The sequence below is a fragment of the Neofelis nebulosa genome, chromosome 9, assembly GCF_028018385.1.
Source record: "Neofelis nebulosa isolate mNeoNeb1 chromosome 9, mNeoNeb1.pri, whole genome shotgun sequence".
NCBI lineage: Eukaryota > Metazoa > Chordata > Mammalia > Carnivora > Felidae > Neofelis > Neofelis nebulosa.
In genome coordinates, this window is record NC_080790.1 from 50,387,191 (window position 1) to 50,405,235 (window position 18,045).

Consider the following 18,045-nt stretch of genomic DNA (forward strand, 5'->3'; position numbering starts at 1 on the left):
CTTAGGACACGGACAACACACACTGAAGTATTCAGGGTAAAGGAACAGAGTATCTCTAACAATCTCAAGTGGTTCAGAAAAGTATTATATGCATATAAAAAATATACACATATAAAGAAAATGACAAAGCGAAATGTGAACCATTTTAGTATGTGCGAGTCCCAGGTACTTTTCTTGCAGCCTTTCTATAAACACTAAAATAAAGTGTATTAAACAGAGGGTTAAAATGATACTAGTCCCCGGACTGTCAGACATGGCCACCCTGGGCTCCAAAGCAGTGGTGGGAAGGTGGGATTTGGGATCAGCCCTATGGGAGGTGAGCAGAGCCCCAGCCTACGGTTCCCACCCCATCCTCATCATTGCTCCAACTCTGGTCACTAAGGACTCACATGCTTTTCCAACAGACTTTTCTGAGATTTCCACGTGTAGTTCTCATTGCCGGGAATGCCCTGCCCAGCCTCTGTGGGGCCACTCTAGCTTATCCTCAAACACCAGCTCAATGTCACCTCCTCCCCGACCTGGTTGGCAGACATACCTGTGGCTCCTTCCCCCAGCCTCCCATAGTACCTCGTAGATGCCTCTATTAGCACTTTTCACATGCTCCTACTATTATTCAAGCAGCTGCCTCTCCCACCAGATGCTAGCTCCTTCAAAACAAAGTCCAAATCTTAACCACTTCTGCACCTCCTGCCCACAGCTGCTGCAGTAACACCCTCGCAGCCCAGGGAAAGGCTTCCCATCCCCCACTGGCCACAGACTAAGCAGCCTTTCCCTGACCATCTCTCCAAACGCGGAACTAGGAAAGAAACCTTTCCCTTAGGAATGTGGTTGATCACCCAGTAGTCCCTTCCCTCCTTCTCAAAACCTAAACTACCACGACAGCAAAGGCTACAAAGTCTGAAGTGGCCAAATTTTACACGCTTCTGTGTAAAAGACAGAAGGAGCACGCATAACCCAGAAGAAACATGAGGGAGTAGCATGGATTTACAAAAACAGTGTCAGGAAGACTAATGCTGTGTGAGCTGAGGCTTCCCCAAAATGGTCAAGACAACTAAAAGGATTTAAAAAGTTATTTTTGGTTTGTGAATAAGAACAAGGAAGGGCTAGGCTGGCGCTTGTGCCTCTGAATTTCCTGGGAAAGAAAATGCTCTTCAGACCAAAAAGAGAAGGGCAGAGTGGACACAAAAAGGAAGGAAAGTAAAGCCAGGATGGGTGGGGAGATTTTAAGAAACTCTAAACTGCAGTTTCTCAGCCAGGGGATCCCACTGATCCATTCCTCAACACCTGCTGGTGATCCCGGAAGAAATATGCCGCCAGGAGAAGGTGTCTTCAGGCGGGAAAAGGGCAGGGATCATTCCCGACTTTAGTCCACTGAGCGAGGTCTGCCCCAGTAATATTTCTGAATGGGTAACTGAGGGAACAAACCACAAAGAGCCAGGTTCACCAAAGGCCATCAACATCCAACTAATCTGCTTTTGTGTCCTATGGTCATTGGACCAGGGGATGGGGAGACATCCTGCCTCACAGGTCACAAACTCAAGCAAGCAAGGCAGTTCAAGGGCTGCAGGCCAAATGAGCCACAGATCTGTTTTGTTTGGCCTACACAGTATTTTTATTTGTCTTTCCAACACTAAAAAAATAATAATCAAATTTTACACGAAACCCAGATTATCTCGAAGGTCCACACTTCACTCGGCAGAAGAGCAACAGCTACCACTCCAGGTCACGCCCACACTCGCCATCTGACACTGCTTTCTTGAAACCAAGGCCAGGGGTCAGAGGTTACTTATTAATTGCCTGAATTCATGATCACTTCATTCATTTGTGTTACTTGCCAAGCCCTTGCAGGCATTTGCACTTGTAACTTGGGCTACAGATGTTGAAGTTTCCTAAGATCTGCCATGATCCCTTCGTGGGCCAGAGAATTAATTACAGGGCCAGACAGGCTGGCTCACCACTGGCAGGATGACTATACTCAAACTCAAGTGGTGTATCAACTGGAGGGGGAAGGTCTTTAGTGGTCTGCCACAGGCCTCTGTCCTCAGAACTGTCCTGTTCAACATATTTATCAAGAATAATAGAGAAGGCACACTTATTAAACAGTCAAATGTTGAAAATAAGACAGATAGAGACAGGTTGACTGACAGGACCCGATGCCAAAAGGTCAACAGGCTGGAGAGAGAGAAAAAAAATCTAACAGGGTAAACAGGGTCTTATACTTAGGCCCCAAATAATGTATGTGCAAATCAAAGATGGCAGCACTGCACATAAAAATGTCTTCGGACGGGGCACCTGGGTGGCTCAGTCGGTTAAACGGCTGACTTCGGCTCAGGTCATGATCTCATGGTTTGGAGTTTGAGCCCCTCTTCGGGCTCTGTGCTGTCAGCTCAGAGCCTGGAGCCTGCTTCAAATTCTGTGTCTCCTTCTCTCTCTGTCCCTTCCCCCCTCATGCTCTCTCCCTGCCTCAAAAAGTAAATAAACATTAATAAATGGCATTTTAAAAAAATGTCTTCGGAATCAGGAGAGGTGAAAGACTAGCTGATGATACATGCAAAGTGATCATTTGGCAACTTCAATTTTTTTTTAACGTCTATTTTTGAGGGAGAGAGTGAGACAGAGCACAAGCAGGGGCGGGGGGAGACACACACACACACACACACACACACACACACACACACACACACAGAATCCAAAACAGGTTCCAGGCTCTTGAGCTGTCAGCACAGAGCCAAACATGGGTACTGAACTCATGAACTGCAAGACCATGACCTGAACCAAAGTCAGACACTTAACCGACTGAGCCACCCAGGCGCCCCATGATTTGGCAGTTTCAAAAGGTCTTATAATCAGGATTTTTTCCAACTTCTTTACTACAATCCACAGTAAGAAATGCATCTTACAACATGACCCGTTATGCACTTACATATATGACAAGTTGGACAAATATTTCCCCTTACTAACACACAAATGCCTCCCTCCCTCTCTCTTTCTGGCAGGTTGCAACCTTGTAAATTGATTTTATAGTCCACTAGTGGGTTGCAAGCCATAGCTGGACACATACACAGCCATGACCTGACTGGAGCAGGACCCACAGCACAGGTACTGACAGCCCCACTCTGCCCACCCAGTCCCTACCTGACCCAGGATTTCCCTTGGGGCTACCCCTGAGGGGGCACAGAGCAGAGCAAGCAAGGCAGTTCAAAACCATAGAGGAACCCTTTGGGTTCTAACGAAGATAAATTCATGAAAGTCTTTAAACATCTGAAGTCTGTCAGTAGACTGTTTCGAGTGACTTTAAGCTTTAGAGAAGTGAACTTAGGCTCAACTTAGGCAAGACTTAAAAATTTTTTTTAACATTTATATATTTTTGAGAGAGAAAGAGAGAGAGAGAGAGAGAGAGAGAGAGAGAGAGAGAGAGAGAGAGAGAGAGACGCAAGCAGGGAAAGCAGAGACACAGAATCTGAAGCAGGCTCTAGGCTCTGAACTGTCAGCACAGAGCCCAACGCTGGGATCAAATCCACCAGCTGGGAGATCATGACCTGAGCTGAAGTCTGAGGCTTAAACAACTGAGCCACCCAGGTGCCCCTAGGGAAGACTTTTAAAACTTAGAGATGCAAATGCACTGAATCTTGTCCCCCCTAACAACCAGGAGGCAGCAAGTCCTTATCAATGGAGACTTGAAAAAGGAACAAGACAGTTATCAGGCGATTACTGGCAGAGAGGCAGGACAATGCTGGAGGGTGGATGCTAGTTGAGGCCCTTTCAAAATCTCAGTTCAGAAATACCCCAGCTCTAAACCCTTCTAAGCTCTCTCTCTCAATCCTTGCTCCCCTCTGGGCTGCAGCAAGTGCCACTCCAAGGATGTTCCCCAGTGTCTGCTTTTTGTCTGGACCTCTCAACCAACCCCCAGCTGGCTCCAACCTCTGAGACGTGTTACAAGCCGAGTGAGAGCCAGCTTGTCTCAAACAGAACTGAACTCCTCTCCCCACCTACAACAGCCCCTTTTCCAATTTCCTATTCTTGCCGGCATGCTTACGCTCACCAATGTTCCTAACCCCAACGTCACCCGTGTTCTTCCAGTGTGCCTGGTCACGAGACCCAAACAATTCTAAGTGAGAACACCTCTCTGTTCTATCTCCTCCCTCCCCATTCCTGTCCCCCTAATTTGAGCCTTGGTGTGTGTGCACACTTTCTAATTGTCAACCTGCCAGTGTCCCCTTTAAGCAACTCTATGTGCCCCCAGCCCCTACCTCAGCCACCATCTCTGTTGCTGATGATGCCTCACCCTCCCTCAAGACTCCCAGCACACTCTCAGGCCCAGCAACTATGCTGTGAGGTAGCCCAGGCCACATGCAAAGGCTACCTGCAGGTGTCTGAGCTGACATTCTGAGAAGTCCCAGCCAATAGCTGCATCACCTGCCAAATGTGTGAGTAAAGGAATCCTTCAAGGATTTGAGCCCAGGGGTCAAGTTACCTCCAAGTTTTGAGCCTCCCCAGCTGAGGCCCTAAAAACATCAAGGGCCAGAGCCAAGCTTCCCATGCCATATCCTCCCTGACTTCTGAATCCAAGGGCTCCATGAGCATAATAAAATGATTGCTTTATGCCACTAAATTTTGGGGTGGCATTAAAAACCAGACTGTATTTCGGGAACATTAAGAAGTTTATAAGTGAAAAAAGACAGACTATAAACAAATGCCCCAAAGCACATGAGCGCTGTGAAAACAGTGTGGAACACAGGGTGAGGGGTCACTTCTATCTGGGCGGGTGGACAGGGGAGTCAGGAAAAGTCTCACTTTGAGGGCACCTGGCTGGCAAAACTACTCTGTAAAGCTATTCCTGTCCCAAATTTACAGATGAAGAAACTGAGGCTCAGAGAGTCTAAGGAACTTGTCCATGATGCACAGGTAGTAAGAAATAAAGCCAGAATTTAGAATCAGGTCCACCTGTCTCCACGCTTCCTCCTTGGAGGTGTTCAAGTGGGAAGCCATGGCAGACAGGCTGTGGAGGATTCAGACACCTGTTGGGAGAATTAATTGTATGCTCATCACCATCTCTCCCAGCCCTGTGGTCCTTGATCTCGAGGTCATGAATTTTGAGCCCCACATTGGGCACAGAGATTACTTAAAAAAAAAAAAAAAAGATCTCAACTCAAAGTAACCTTGGGGATAGGCAGGTATTTTGGAGGAGGGGGAGGAGAAGGAATTCCTGGAGGAGGGAGAAGCATAAGCAAAAGCACAGATTCCTGAGAAGGCCTGCAGGCCCAGGGAAAGGTTAAGCTGGGGAGCACTGCTTGAGCACGAAGTGTGGTGAGGACAGGCCTGTGGCTCACTGCAGAACTGATTTACCTTTTAGGAGGGGCAACCAAATGTCCCCGTGGAACTCAGACTGTAGGCTACAAGGCCAGCAGCCTAAAGACCAGTTAGGAGACGACACCAGGGTAAGGGCCTGAACTGAGTAAGGCAGCAGCAGGGAGACGAAGATGAACGACAGTGATGGGAAGAAATGATTAAATGTAGGGGCAAGAAACGGAACCAAGCGCCCCTGATGAAGTCCTTCTTCACCAGTCCTGCCCACCACAGGGTATGAACCAGACCCCACAGTCACCATGCACAGCCACCTTCTGTTGGGGGATCTCTTCCTGGGAGTATGACCAAGTACACTGCAAGCTCCTGCACTAAAGCTCCCATCACACCTTCAGAACCTGGCAGAGTACTCAGTAGATGTTCAGAAAGATCTGCTGCTTCTTCCTCCCAGGAGCTGGCAGCTAGCAGCCTTGAAAAGAGGGTCTGTGAAGCTCTGGGCAGAGCCGGCAGCGGCTCCTCTACTAGGCACCTGGCAACAACGTTCACACTATAGACGCCCGTGAAGCTGCCAGTGCCATCAAGAATACCTTTGTCATAAGTGACTTAGGAACCTGACAACTCATCTTGGAACAGCCTGCCCCAACTCTGCCCTCCATAGAAAGGCCCACCAAAAGTGGGCCCCTTCTTATGGCCTCTTTCCAGGTATAAAACCTCGCCTTGGCCTCCACATACCTACCTTATGTGGAGGTAGGAATCCACATACCCTACCTTACCCAGTCCGTTCCCTGCCTCACAGTGTGACTAGCAAGGCTCTGACCCATCCCAAGCTCAGCCTTGTCCAAGCTGGGGGTGCCCCTCAATGGGGGGACAACAGGGGCTTGTTACTACAAGACAGACTAAATGCCCTTCTCAGATCCAAGAAGAGTCTTAATCCCTCACCCCACTTCATGAAGACTTGCCAAGTGCATCCAGCTCTGCCAGCCCATCCTCACGATTCTAACCCTGAGGGGACCCACGTCTCCCTCCAGTGGTCTAGGAACTTCTATTGGGATTGGTCCCTGTACCCTGCCTGGTCGGGATTCCCAAGGTTCCTCCCACCTCCCCCTTTACAGCCAACTCCTTCTGCTCCCAATTCCCCATAGCTGGTCCCCCCGACATCTGCAGGTATTCAACAACAGCTTACCCTCCCCACCTGAGGGGCTTCAGAGAAGTATGGAACCACACCCCCAAACATCTCATTTTGTCTAGAACACAGGGAGAGCGGCAGAAAAATACGACATTTTTCCAAGTCTTTTCTGACTCTCAGACTATCAATACACTGAAACCAAATCAGCAATCCCCTATCAAAAGGAAACAGAAGGAAGGAAGGAAGATAAAGACTACCATCTTGAGAGATCAAAGTCCTCGTTGACCATACCATCTCAGGGCCTCTAGGAAAGGAGGCGTCATAAGAGGCACAGAGTCCAGAGGGTTTTCTGCTGGCCGTCAGCACTTACACACCATGCTAGAAGAAACCTGTCTGGGAAGGTGTATCCAACCAGGATGAAAAAGTCTGCAGTCAATAAAGGCCAGTGGCTGGGAGGTAGGGCCGGTCTAGGGTGCATCCTCTACAGTGGTATCTCCAAGAACGAATTCTCGTGGGATTCCAAGACAGTGGTGGCCGCTCCCCACCCAGCTGGCCAGTAGACCCCACCCAGCACTTTCCGCGCCTCTGCCAGCAGCTCAGCTCCTCTGCCCTCCAGCAGCTGTTCAGGGGGTTGGACTTCCCAGCTCCGCCCTTTCCCCTAGTCCTAGAGGTCAGCGGCCAAGCCCTTCCTCCCCTCCCCCAATGTCTCATTGCACAGGGGCTGTGTTTATGGCACGCTCCATCTAGAGGTGATCAATTATTCATCTCTTAAGAGGATTCTCCCCTCCTGGGATTTACTGATGAAACAAATCTGTGAGTGGGGAAGGAGACTTTTAGGGGAGCCTTTTCAGGGGATGTGTGTGTGTGTGTGTGTGTGTGTGTGTGTGTGTGTGTACACACACTGGCTAGCCCAGTCCCATGTCTGCACTCTCCACACCAAGCTCTCTGCAAACAGCAAATCTCGGGGGTTATGTCTAACTTCTGGAGACTGTCACATATTGGCAAAGGGTGTTCCTGTATGAGGTGGAGGGAGGCAGTGGCTCTTGTGGTTAGTATGTACATATCAATAAAACACTTGAAAATCTAATTTTGTTTTTCCTACTACAAATTGGATACAGATGCAGCAGATCTCTCAATGGCTGGGATGATGCTTGGGAAAAAGCTGAATTAGACTTGATGACCTCAGACCTAATTCCCTGAACTCACCATATCTGGCAGAAGCACAGGCTGTCACTGTTCATGCCCTCTGCCCCAACAGTAATCAATGTGGTTTCAGGGAAGAAAGGAAGAGAAACTAGGAAAAGTCTAAGGACCCTGATGGAACACTTTTAGACGGGCTGAGCATCACGCTAATTACTGCCCCCTCACTTACTTCCTCCAATCATCATAAACTTCTACAAGATAGAGATGTACCTCCACAGATGAGGACCCTGAACACAGAGAGGCTAAGTAACTTTCCCAAGATCACAAAGCAATCCAGAAGAGCACAGCGATTTTTAACCATTAAGTATTCCTAATCTCACTTCAGGAAATGTAAACAAAATAAGACAATTAAAGAAACAAAAAAGTTACATGTGCCAAAGATTTCCCCTGAAGCATTAACGGTAGAAAATTACAAATACCTTAAGTGTCCCAACAATAGGGGAATGGTTTTAAACTGCTTTGTTAGTTTTTCTTCACAAAAAGAAAATGGGGAATAAACATATGAAAAAAAAAATACTCGACTCCATTAGTAATCAGAGAAATACAAAATAAGACCACTGTGAGACTCCATTTTATATTCTCTATATAGCATTTAGTTTTAGCTTAATTCTGCTGGTATACACTAGAGAAAATTCATCAATGTCCAATCATTCCTAGTCTCACCGGCTATTTTTTTTTTTTTAATATTTTGTCTCTTAAGTAGTGTTTTTTTAGTGTTTATTTTTGAGACAGCGAGCGAGAGAGTGAGCGAGTGGGGTAGGGCAGAGAGAGAGGGAGACACAGAATCTGAAAGCAGGCTCCAGGCTTTGAGCTGTCAGCACAGAGCCTGACGCAGGGCTCGAACTCATGAATCGCAAGATCATGACCTGAGCCGAAGCGGGACAGATGCTTAACCGACGGAGCCACCCAGGTGCCCTTCACTGGCTATTTCTGAAATAAGTACTGACACAATGCCCATAGAATATGTTATTTCTTTTATGAATACTTGTCTTAGGCCTTTTCTTCCACATGGCAACCTTTCTTTGGAAAATAAAGTACATAAATATTCATTCTTTCATCCTAATTGTTATTCTGTACATGTATTAGCATGCCTCTTTAGTTTACTTAGGGTAGGACAGGATGCTAAGATATCCCTTGAAGTACAATCTTGGTTAATTGGAATCTAGCTTACTCTTATTTTAATAACTTTATTTTAATAAAATGAACAAGATCTCAAAATGAAGAAAAAAAAGACTGTTTAATTCATATTTTGCCCTCACCAGTTACTAGCTGTGTGAACTTCCACAAGTTAGTTAACCTGTGTCTCATTTCTTTATCTGTAAATCTGGGGTTAAAAGTTAACCTCTCTGTGCCTTTGTTTCCTCATCTGTATATCAGGGGTTAATAACAGTACCTAACCTCACAAGGTTGTCATGATTAAACAAATTAACACGTGAAGAACACTTACAATAGTACCAGGTACCTAATAAGCCCCATGAAAGGGTACTTTTGTTTCACATGAAGTGCTGGTGGGGTTTAGCAGGAATTTTTTTTCTCACACACCACTAGTAGAGGGCAAAACAGAAGAACCATTTTAGAAAGGTTTGTGGTGTTTCTTTTAATGTTAAACATACCCATACCCCATCATCTTGCAATTCCACTCCCAGAGAAACTCTGCACACATGCATCAGGAGATGTGTACTCAAGGGTTCATCGCAGCATTACAAATAAACACCAAATTGTGGAAATACTTTTAAGTGCCCACCAACCAGAGGGACAATAGAATATTATACAGCAGTGCAAACAAATGAACCACAGGAACACAAACAAATCTCAGAAACTACACCGAGTTTAAAAAAAAAAAAAAAAAAAAGTAAGCCTCGGAAGACTATATATAGACTACCAATTCTACAAAGCTCAAACAAAAAAATAAAATTAAATGTACTGTATAAGATTTAATAAAATGTATGTAATTAAAACTTGTTTTTAAAGCAAGGGAATGATAAACACAAAATTCAAGGGATTGGTAACCTCTGGAGGTAAAGAAGGGGTACAGGGTTAGGGGAAACACCCAGGTGGTTTCAGTGATGTTGGCAATGTTCTAGTTTTTATCTTCGGTAGGTACTTCACATGTGTGCATTATCATGCTTTATCTGTTTAACGTACGTAAAACACTAGGTCAAGTATGTTTCAAATAATATATGAGAGTGCTCGCTTTGGTAGCACATACTAAAATTGGATACAGAGAAGATGAACATGCTCCCTACCCAAGGATGACACCCAAATAATACATAAGAACAATTATAATACATACTACTTCATCAGTACATGTATAACTGCTCAAAACGATTAAAAAAATAAGAACGTTTTGGGGTGCCTGGGTGGCTCAGTCGGTTAAGAGACCGATTCTTGCTTTCAGCTCAGGTCATGATCTCAGAGTTCCTGAGTTCCAGGGCCAGGATGTCCAAACAGCCTAGCGTTTGCTCGGGGCTATGCTACAAGTGCAGAGCCTGCTTGGGATTCTCTTTCTCCCTCTCTCTCTGCTCCTGCCCAGCTCACACTTGCATGCTCTTTCTCTCAAAATAAATAAGCAAACGTTAAAAAAAAAAGCACATTTTTATAAAAACACAGGGAAATGTCTTAAATGAAAAAAGAAACTCAAGAATGTACTTGTACTCATAAATAGATGCTTCCTGAGGGTTTTTATGACGGGGAAGTGTTTATACACTATTTGAAGTGGAAAAACGAAACAAGATTCAAAATATTGCCCAATTTAAGAATTCAGTTCTGTCCACAATGCACGCTTGTGCACACACACAAAACACCAAGGGAAAATACGCAGAAATGTTAACAATGCTCATCGCACGGTAGTATAGAATGGGAATATTTTCTTGTTCATAGTCTCCATAATTCATTTGAAGTATCAAATTTTTATTTAAGGGGAAAGTGTTAGAATAGACTAGGTACAACACACCTGAAACCTCACACACACTACGCTTGAACAAAGACTGGAAGGGGGCTTCAGGGAGAGGAATTTGTGGATGAAGTTTCCTCTTGTTGTTTCTGTTGCTACGGAGTTGTTTGTATTACCCATCTCCCCAACACACACACACACACACACACACACACACACACACACACACACACACACACACACACGGAGGGAGGAGGGGAGGGGAGGGAGAAAGTAGGAAAAATCCTACAAGATGAGCGCACTCTGAAGGGGAAAACTGGGTGTGGGTGAGGTGGGGTGAGGAGCCTGAAGTTCCCCGCCCATCAAAAGTTCTCTGTAGCTCGCTGTGCTCCCACCAAGGTCCAAGGTAAAGCCCCACCACGCAGCGCCCGCACGGAAGCCTCCTCCCCCAGCAGCGCCATCCTCCGCCGGAGCGACCCGGCAGCTGGCGGGGTGCGTGCTGGGTGGGGGCGGGGAGCCCAGTGCAGGCACCGCCCCCTGATCTGTGGCCAACGCGGCCAGCTCTCCCGACGGAAGCCCCTGCCTCGAGCAGCCGGTGGCGGCCCGGCCAGGGGCCAGCGGGGAGGAAATCGAGCCGACCACATCTGAGGCCTGGCGAAAGGCGCAGCAGCTGCCTCCGAAGCCGCCAGCGCACGAGAACCAGGGCAGGACGAAGAGGCGGCTCCTTGGCCAGACAGCAAAACACACACACACACAAACACACACACACACGCACACGCACGCACGCGCCCCTCCAGCAGCCGCTGGGGCCATCGGCCAAACCACGCAGTGCACGTCCAGACAAGCCCCCATCAACCCCCAGCGAGGCTGGGCACTCCCACAGCTCCACCCACCCGACTGCCCATACCCGGTTCTCACCACCCACCTCCCACCCCCAAGACTAAACGTGGAGGAAATGAGAAAGCAAACCCGCCACCGCCACAGTCTGCTGAGCACCAACCCTGACCAACAGCCCCATGCACTTTCCCTAAAGGTACCCCAAAGCGTACAAAACCTACTGGCCCTTCAGGTGTACCAAAGGACAAGGCTGATGATGAGAGCAGCTAACAGTTTTGAATGCCTCGTGTGAAACCGTGGATTAAGCAAGTACTTTCGTGTCCAAATGTAACCTTTTCAAGTCTTCCAACAACCCAACATCCATTTTAGTGGATAAGCAAATAAATGAGGCACAGTTAAGGAACATACTCCAAGGCTCAACGCTGGTGAGAGGCAAAGCCCAATCTAACAGCGGAGGGAAGTGTGCATGCCCCTGGCCAAGTTTCTCATCTATTAGAGAACGAGCTCCCGTATGTGCAGGAGAGTCTCACAATCCATGATTTCAGCCTCCCTCGGACCCCTGTCAAGTGAGTTTGCCCCCAGTCATTCCTTTCTCAAGGACTCAAGAGGCCTTACATTTTTTCATTCAACAACAACAACAACAACAAAAACTTTAAGCCACCACCCAAAAATCTGGAGGAAAAGTAAATTTTGGCAGAGGGGCCTCCAGCCATCAGTCATAAGACTGACTTCCCATGGTTGGCTAGGAAATGGAAAGGGGTGGGGGTGGCACTGCCACTTAGAAAAGCCTGGTGATGGGAAATTAGGGAATGCAGCTAAATTCTATTTATCCTAAACCCCTGGGGGAAAAAAAATCACTCAACACATCTCAGTATAAAGTCTCATTTATACTACTTCTTTTTGGTTTCAATGGTAAAAATAAGCAAATAGGTAGATAGGTAAGTAGGCAGATACATGTATCAAAGGCAATAAAGATCCTGCCATCTCGCTCCTAGGAATTCAGGTTTATAAATTTGCACTTCAAAAAATGTTCTCTACACATTAGTGAAAATTGAAAACTCTGGATGAGGGGAACAGTTTGGTACATTATAACACAATTCAATGGAATATTATACAGTCATCAAAAACCATAAAGTATGAACACCAAGGAAATGCTAAAATGGACAGTAAAAATAGAATACCACACTATATGAAGGTTATTACTACAACTATGTAAAACCATGCAGAAAAATGACAAAAGAGGGAAGACAGTCTTTTTAAAAAGCAGAAACAGCTAGAGTGGCCCCATAGAATAATAAAATTTCACCTACTGATGCCATCAGCACATCATAACAATCACAGCTGTCATACATGCATACATATGTATTAATTCACGTATCCTTCCAACAAACGCATGTTGAGTACTTACAACATGAATGCTACTTTTAGGCACTGGGGACGCAGCAGTGAATGAGCAGTCTCTGCCTCATGAACAGAGACTTTTTAGATGTTTGGATTTGTCTTAGATCTCATTCAAAGGAAAGTTCCTTTAGGACAGTCCCGTACCACTATCTCTAAAATGTGTATGACAGCATTAATCTATGGTATGCACTCTGTGGCTTTGAATAGGTGATGAAAGCATTGAAAACTGATACTAATTACGAGTTTATCTCTGAATGAAGCTGCCCTTTGTGCAGTTACTGTTAGAATATCACAGCCACTCTAAAACTCATTACAGAGCCAAGGAAAACTCTGGTGGATGACCCAAAAGAATAAAGAGAGGTCCTAAAAATAGAATGATAAGAAAGGTAAAGAAGAGGTTCAACAGAAGACGCTGAGGGAGGTGGAAGAACAGGAGTTTCTGTCCCTGAAAAGTGGAAAGTAAGTAAAAACTAGGAGCTCCCATTTCCCAGAGACAACTACAGTTTACATCTGGTGCCTTTTTTTCCTATGCAACATGTACTTCGTTTATAAAATTGGGATCACTGGGGGTGCCTGGGTGGCTCAGTCAATTAAGCGGCCGACTTTGGCTCAGGTCATGATCTTGTGGTCCGTGAGTTCGAGCCCCGCGTCGGGCTCTGTGCTGACTGCTCAGAGCCTGGAGCCTGTTTCAGATTCTGTGCCTCCCTCTCTCTGACCCTCCCCCATTAATGGTCTGTCTCTCTCTGTCTCAAAAATAAATAAACGTTAAAAAAAATTTAAAAATTAAAATTAAAAAAAGTAAAATAAAATTGGGATCACTGAATATATTCGGGTTTTTTTAATTGTTTTTTAATTTTGGTTTTAAATAAATTCGGGGTTTCTTCCCTTACTGTATCATAGGTATTTTCATAGTGTCAACTCTTCTTCAAGAGTTTCACTGCGGACAGCTGCACTGCCTTCCCTGGCACGTTTGTGGGGTACACACACACACGGTGTACGTATATGGCACACACGCAGGGCATACATAGAGCCCCTCAAGTGAATGCCGAGGTTCCCCTGTGTTTTTGTTGCATTCCCATGGCACAGACTGACTACGGGGGTAGTTTCTTTCCTTATCCTCCTGCCTCTGTTTGGGGTTGTGATTCCTCTGAGGACAGGAATGGACAGTTGGCACAAGTCAGGGCTCTGGTCAGCTGAACGGGTAGACGCTACCAGCCCCAAAGGCTGTAGGTAACAACCCTGACAACAAGTAGGATTTAACTCACGTTAGTACAAGCGTTTCATCTCAATTCAGTGACAGTTCACTAGTTATGTCTCTGATCTGCCTTTGGGGAGGAATATTACACAGCCATAAAAAGGAATGATGTCTTGGTACATGGTACAACATAGATGAACCTTGAAAATATCACATTAAGTGAAAGAAGTCAGACACGAAAGGCCACATACTGTATGACTGCATTTACATGAAACGTCCAGATTAGGCAAATCCATAGAGACAAAAAGACTAGTGGTTGCCGGAGAACAAGGATGAGGTAAATGCTACTGAGTAGTTTCTTTTTGAGGTGATTAAAATGTTCTGAAAGAGAAGTGATGGTTGCACCACTCTCAATATACTCAAAACCACTGAATTATACACCTTACATGGTATGTGAATTAAATCGCAATAAAACTGTAATTAAAAAAAAATCTTTTCAAGAAAACCTACATCTCCATTTCTGTAAGAAGCTTCAGGACAAAAGCAGAAACAACATGTGCTCAAGAGAGGATGGCTGAGCTGGTGAGCCCACTGCAAAGGTGAAGGGTAAGGGACAGAGGAATGTCAGGAACCTTAATGGAAACTCTTCTTTGTAACTCTTTCACAAGGATCTGACACTTCCTTTATTTCCCCATTGGGTCACAGTGAAAGTGAAAACAAGGGAGGTCTTAACTCGGGGTGAGTGCTGGTGGTCAGGAGGGGGAGACCACCTTCCACTCCACCACCACACTTAGAAAGGAAAAGCTCTTCAGCACAGCAGGGGCATGGTACCTCCTATGAGGCGCAGAAAGCAGGCTGGTGTGGCCATGAGCTGTGTGCTGAGAAAGAAAGAGATGGCCACTGAAGATGCATAGGAAGGGCCCCCAAAACCAAGAATCACTGACATAAACTCCACTGATCAGCTGAGCAGTCTTAGGCAACAGTCATGACATATAGGTTGGTTCAAAAGGTCCTTACTGAAGAAGGAGGAAAACAAGAATGAGAAGAAGAAGAAAAATTGGGAAAGGGTATCTGCAAGGGGTTGAGTAAAATTAAAGCAAATAAGACAGAGAATATATATTAAGCAATCAGCATGCCCTTAAAAAGTGTAATGCAAACCATTTTGTTGAAAACACGAATCATGTTTTTAATATCCACAATATAAGAGGGTACTGCTACTGCCAGGTAACCTTGCAGTCAACTACCTGCTAAGTGTTCCCCCTGTCATGTGAATGACTGCTCTAGAACCTCCTCGGGAGGAGCTGGGGCAGGTGAGCAGGTGACTTACATCCTCAGGCCCAGCTTCAAGACATATCCCGAGCTCCCACTTCGGCTGGAGATGAACAAGTCCTAGCCACCAACCCCAAAACTGCCAGGGGAGGGAGATTAAAAATCACATCCCCAACCCGAGGGTGTCACTCCTCAGAAAGCAGCTGCCGTGCCCCACCCAAGGCCACAATCCTTGCTCCTCAGCTTGTTCTCAAGGGAAAGGCTGGACCAGTTTTAAAGTCCCTCTGTCTCCCCAGCTATGGCCTTGATCTCTGGCCAACACCGAATCAGCTAGGAAAGGGGTGGGAGTGGGGCGCTGTGGCCTACACTACAAAGACAGAGGGGCAAAGCCAAAGGCAGAAGGCAGCAGGTGGCTGATGATAAAGTCCTAGCAGCAAGGTATTCACCTGGAGCTGGGGGGCATGTGAGCAGGACAGCACTTCAGCAGAGATACCAGCTGGCCAGCCCCGCTTTTCTAAGATTGTCTTATATAAGCCCTGGATAAGTCATTTTATCTCTAGGCCTCAAATTCCTCATCCGCTTTTAAAAAAATTCTTTATAAATGTCAGGAAAATCTGAGGATCTGCTCTAGATTGAAGGAGACAAAGAAACCTGAGCACACAGAATATGTGTGACCTGGGTTTGTTTTTTTTCCTACAAAAGGTTGTGACAATGGGGAAAATTTGAACAAAGCCTATAGATTAGTTTATTAATGTTAATGTTAGTGTTTGTAAAGTCTGTAGATCAGGTCTGTAGCAGTAGTGTATCTATGTTAATTTCCTGAGTTTGATCATGGCACTGCAGTTATTTATGTGATTTTAGAAAATTCACATTCGGGACACCTGGCTGGATCATTCGGTAGAACATGTGACTGTTGATCCTGGGTTGTAAATTCAAACCCCATGTTGGGTGTGGAGATTACTTAAAAAATAAAATCTAAAAAAAACAAGAAGAAGGGGCACCTGGGTGGCTTAGTTGGTTAAGAATCAGATTCTTGATTTCAGCTCAGGTCATTATCTAATGGTTTGTGAGTTCGAGCCCCACACTGGGCTCTGCACTGAGGGCAAGGAGCCTGCTTGGGATTCTTGGGATTCTCAGTCTCCCTCTGTCTCTGCCCCTCCCCTGCCTGCATGCATGCTCTAGCTCTCAAAAATAAATAAATAAACATTAAAAAAGAAAATCCATACTCAAGTAGTTAGAAGTGAAAGGCATCATGTCTGCTACTTACTTTCAAATGGTTCAAATAAAAATTACAGAGAAAAAGAAAACAAAGCAAATGTAGTAAAATGTTAACATTTGGAAATCTGAGTGAAGAGAATTCTTTGTATGATCCTTGCAACTCTTCTGAAACTCTGAAAGTATGCCAAAATTAAAATAGTTTTTAAAAGAATTATGTTACTAGATGATTGCTAAGACTCTTCTAGTTTCTGTAAAAAGGTAACATTCTCCACATTTTACAGACAAGGAACAGGAAACAGGAAGAGGTCAGCTCCTCAGCAGCAGGAGGGCTCTACAACTAGAGTCTCTGACTCAAGTCCTCCCTCCATCCAACCCCCAGATCTTCCTACCAGCAAGGGACAATGAGCCCCAGACACCACCCCAGATACTGGACAAGAACCTCAGAGCATAAGGCAATTAAGAAAGGGGCCACCTGGACAATGTCCGGGAGGCTGTCAAGAGAAGCAGAAAGCTTCGGAAAACAGACCACCCTGCTCTCCTCCCAAGATCCCTTCCCTCCACATGCACAGGGCACAGACAGTTCCTCTCATGCACACCCCACGGCTAACCAGAGGCTTCAGCAACACGAGTGCACAAACACCACCAGAACACAGCCTGGACAGACAAGCAGGGCAGCCCTCAGCCCCTCTGACGAAAATAACACAACATCTGGAAATCCTGTCCATCTCCTAAATAAATCTAGGGTCAAGGGGGGAAAAAGAAATAAAAATCACAATTACACTGATTTACTATTTATGCTACCTGTATGGGTCATGGTAAGTATGTACATTAACTATCATTAGTATATAAACTGATATGGGTATAAAAATAGAGTGGTTTCTGTGGAAAAAAGTCACAACTGCAGATGTGAAGATTAATGTCAATGAAAACAACTATAAACAGGGAAAAATTCTATATCCTTCTAAAACTGCTTCTATAAATAACTCTTGGTAAATATGAAGGAAATAAGTTAAGGCTCAATCCAAGAAGTTAGAAAATAAAAACTTTAAAAATGTAGGAAAGGAGCACCTGGCTGGCTCAGTCGGAGGAACATGCTGCTTTTGATCTCAGGGTCGTGAGTTTGAGCCCCATGTGGGATGTAGAGATTACTTAAATAAAACTTTAAAAAAATAAAAATAAATAAAAATGTAGGAAAAAGGAATCAGTAGACAGAAATAGTTGATTAGAAAACAAAATGTAGTAGTATTTATAAATGGAATCTAAGAGATGGCTCTCCAAAAGGCCATTAAAATAAACAAACTTCTGGCAAAGCGATCATTTGAAAAATAAAAATATAAATAAACAGGGCTGAGTTGCCTGGGTGGCTCAGCCGGTTAAGCGTCTGACTTTGGCTCAGTTCATGATCTCACGGTCCGTGGGTTCAAGCCCCGCATTGGGCTCTGTGCTGATATCTCAGAGCCTGAAGCCTGCTTGGGATTCTGTGTGTGTGTGTGTGTGTGTGTGTGTGTGTGTGTGTCTCTCTCTGACCCTCTGCTGCTTGTGCTCTCTTTCTCTCTCAAAAATAAATAACATCAAAAAAAATTTTTTTAAATATATACA

At 45.3% G+C, this 18,045-nt stretch overlaps 1 protein-coding gene and 1 pseudogene across 6 annotated transcripts in view; one reads left to right on the top strand and one right to left on the bottom strand.

Moving 5' to 3' along the window:
* Nucleotides 1-18,045, bottom strand: part of TET3 (tet methylcytosine dioxygenase 3) — a 106,748-nt gene that overhangs the window by 54,635 nt on the left and 34,068 nt on the right. The gene's annotated exons all lie outside the window — the stretch shown is intronic.
* LOC131486424 (U6 spliceosomal RNA) lies at nt 9,822-9,920 on the top strand (annotated as a pseudogene).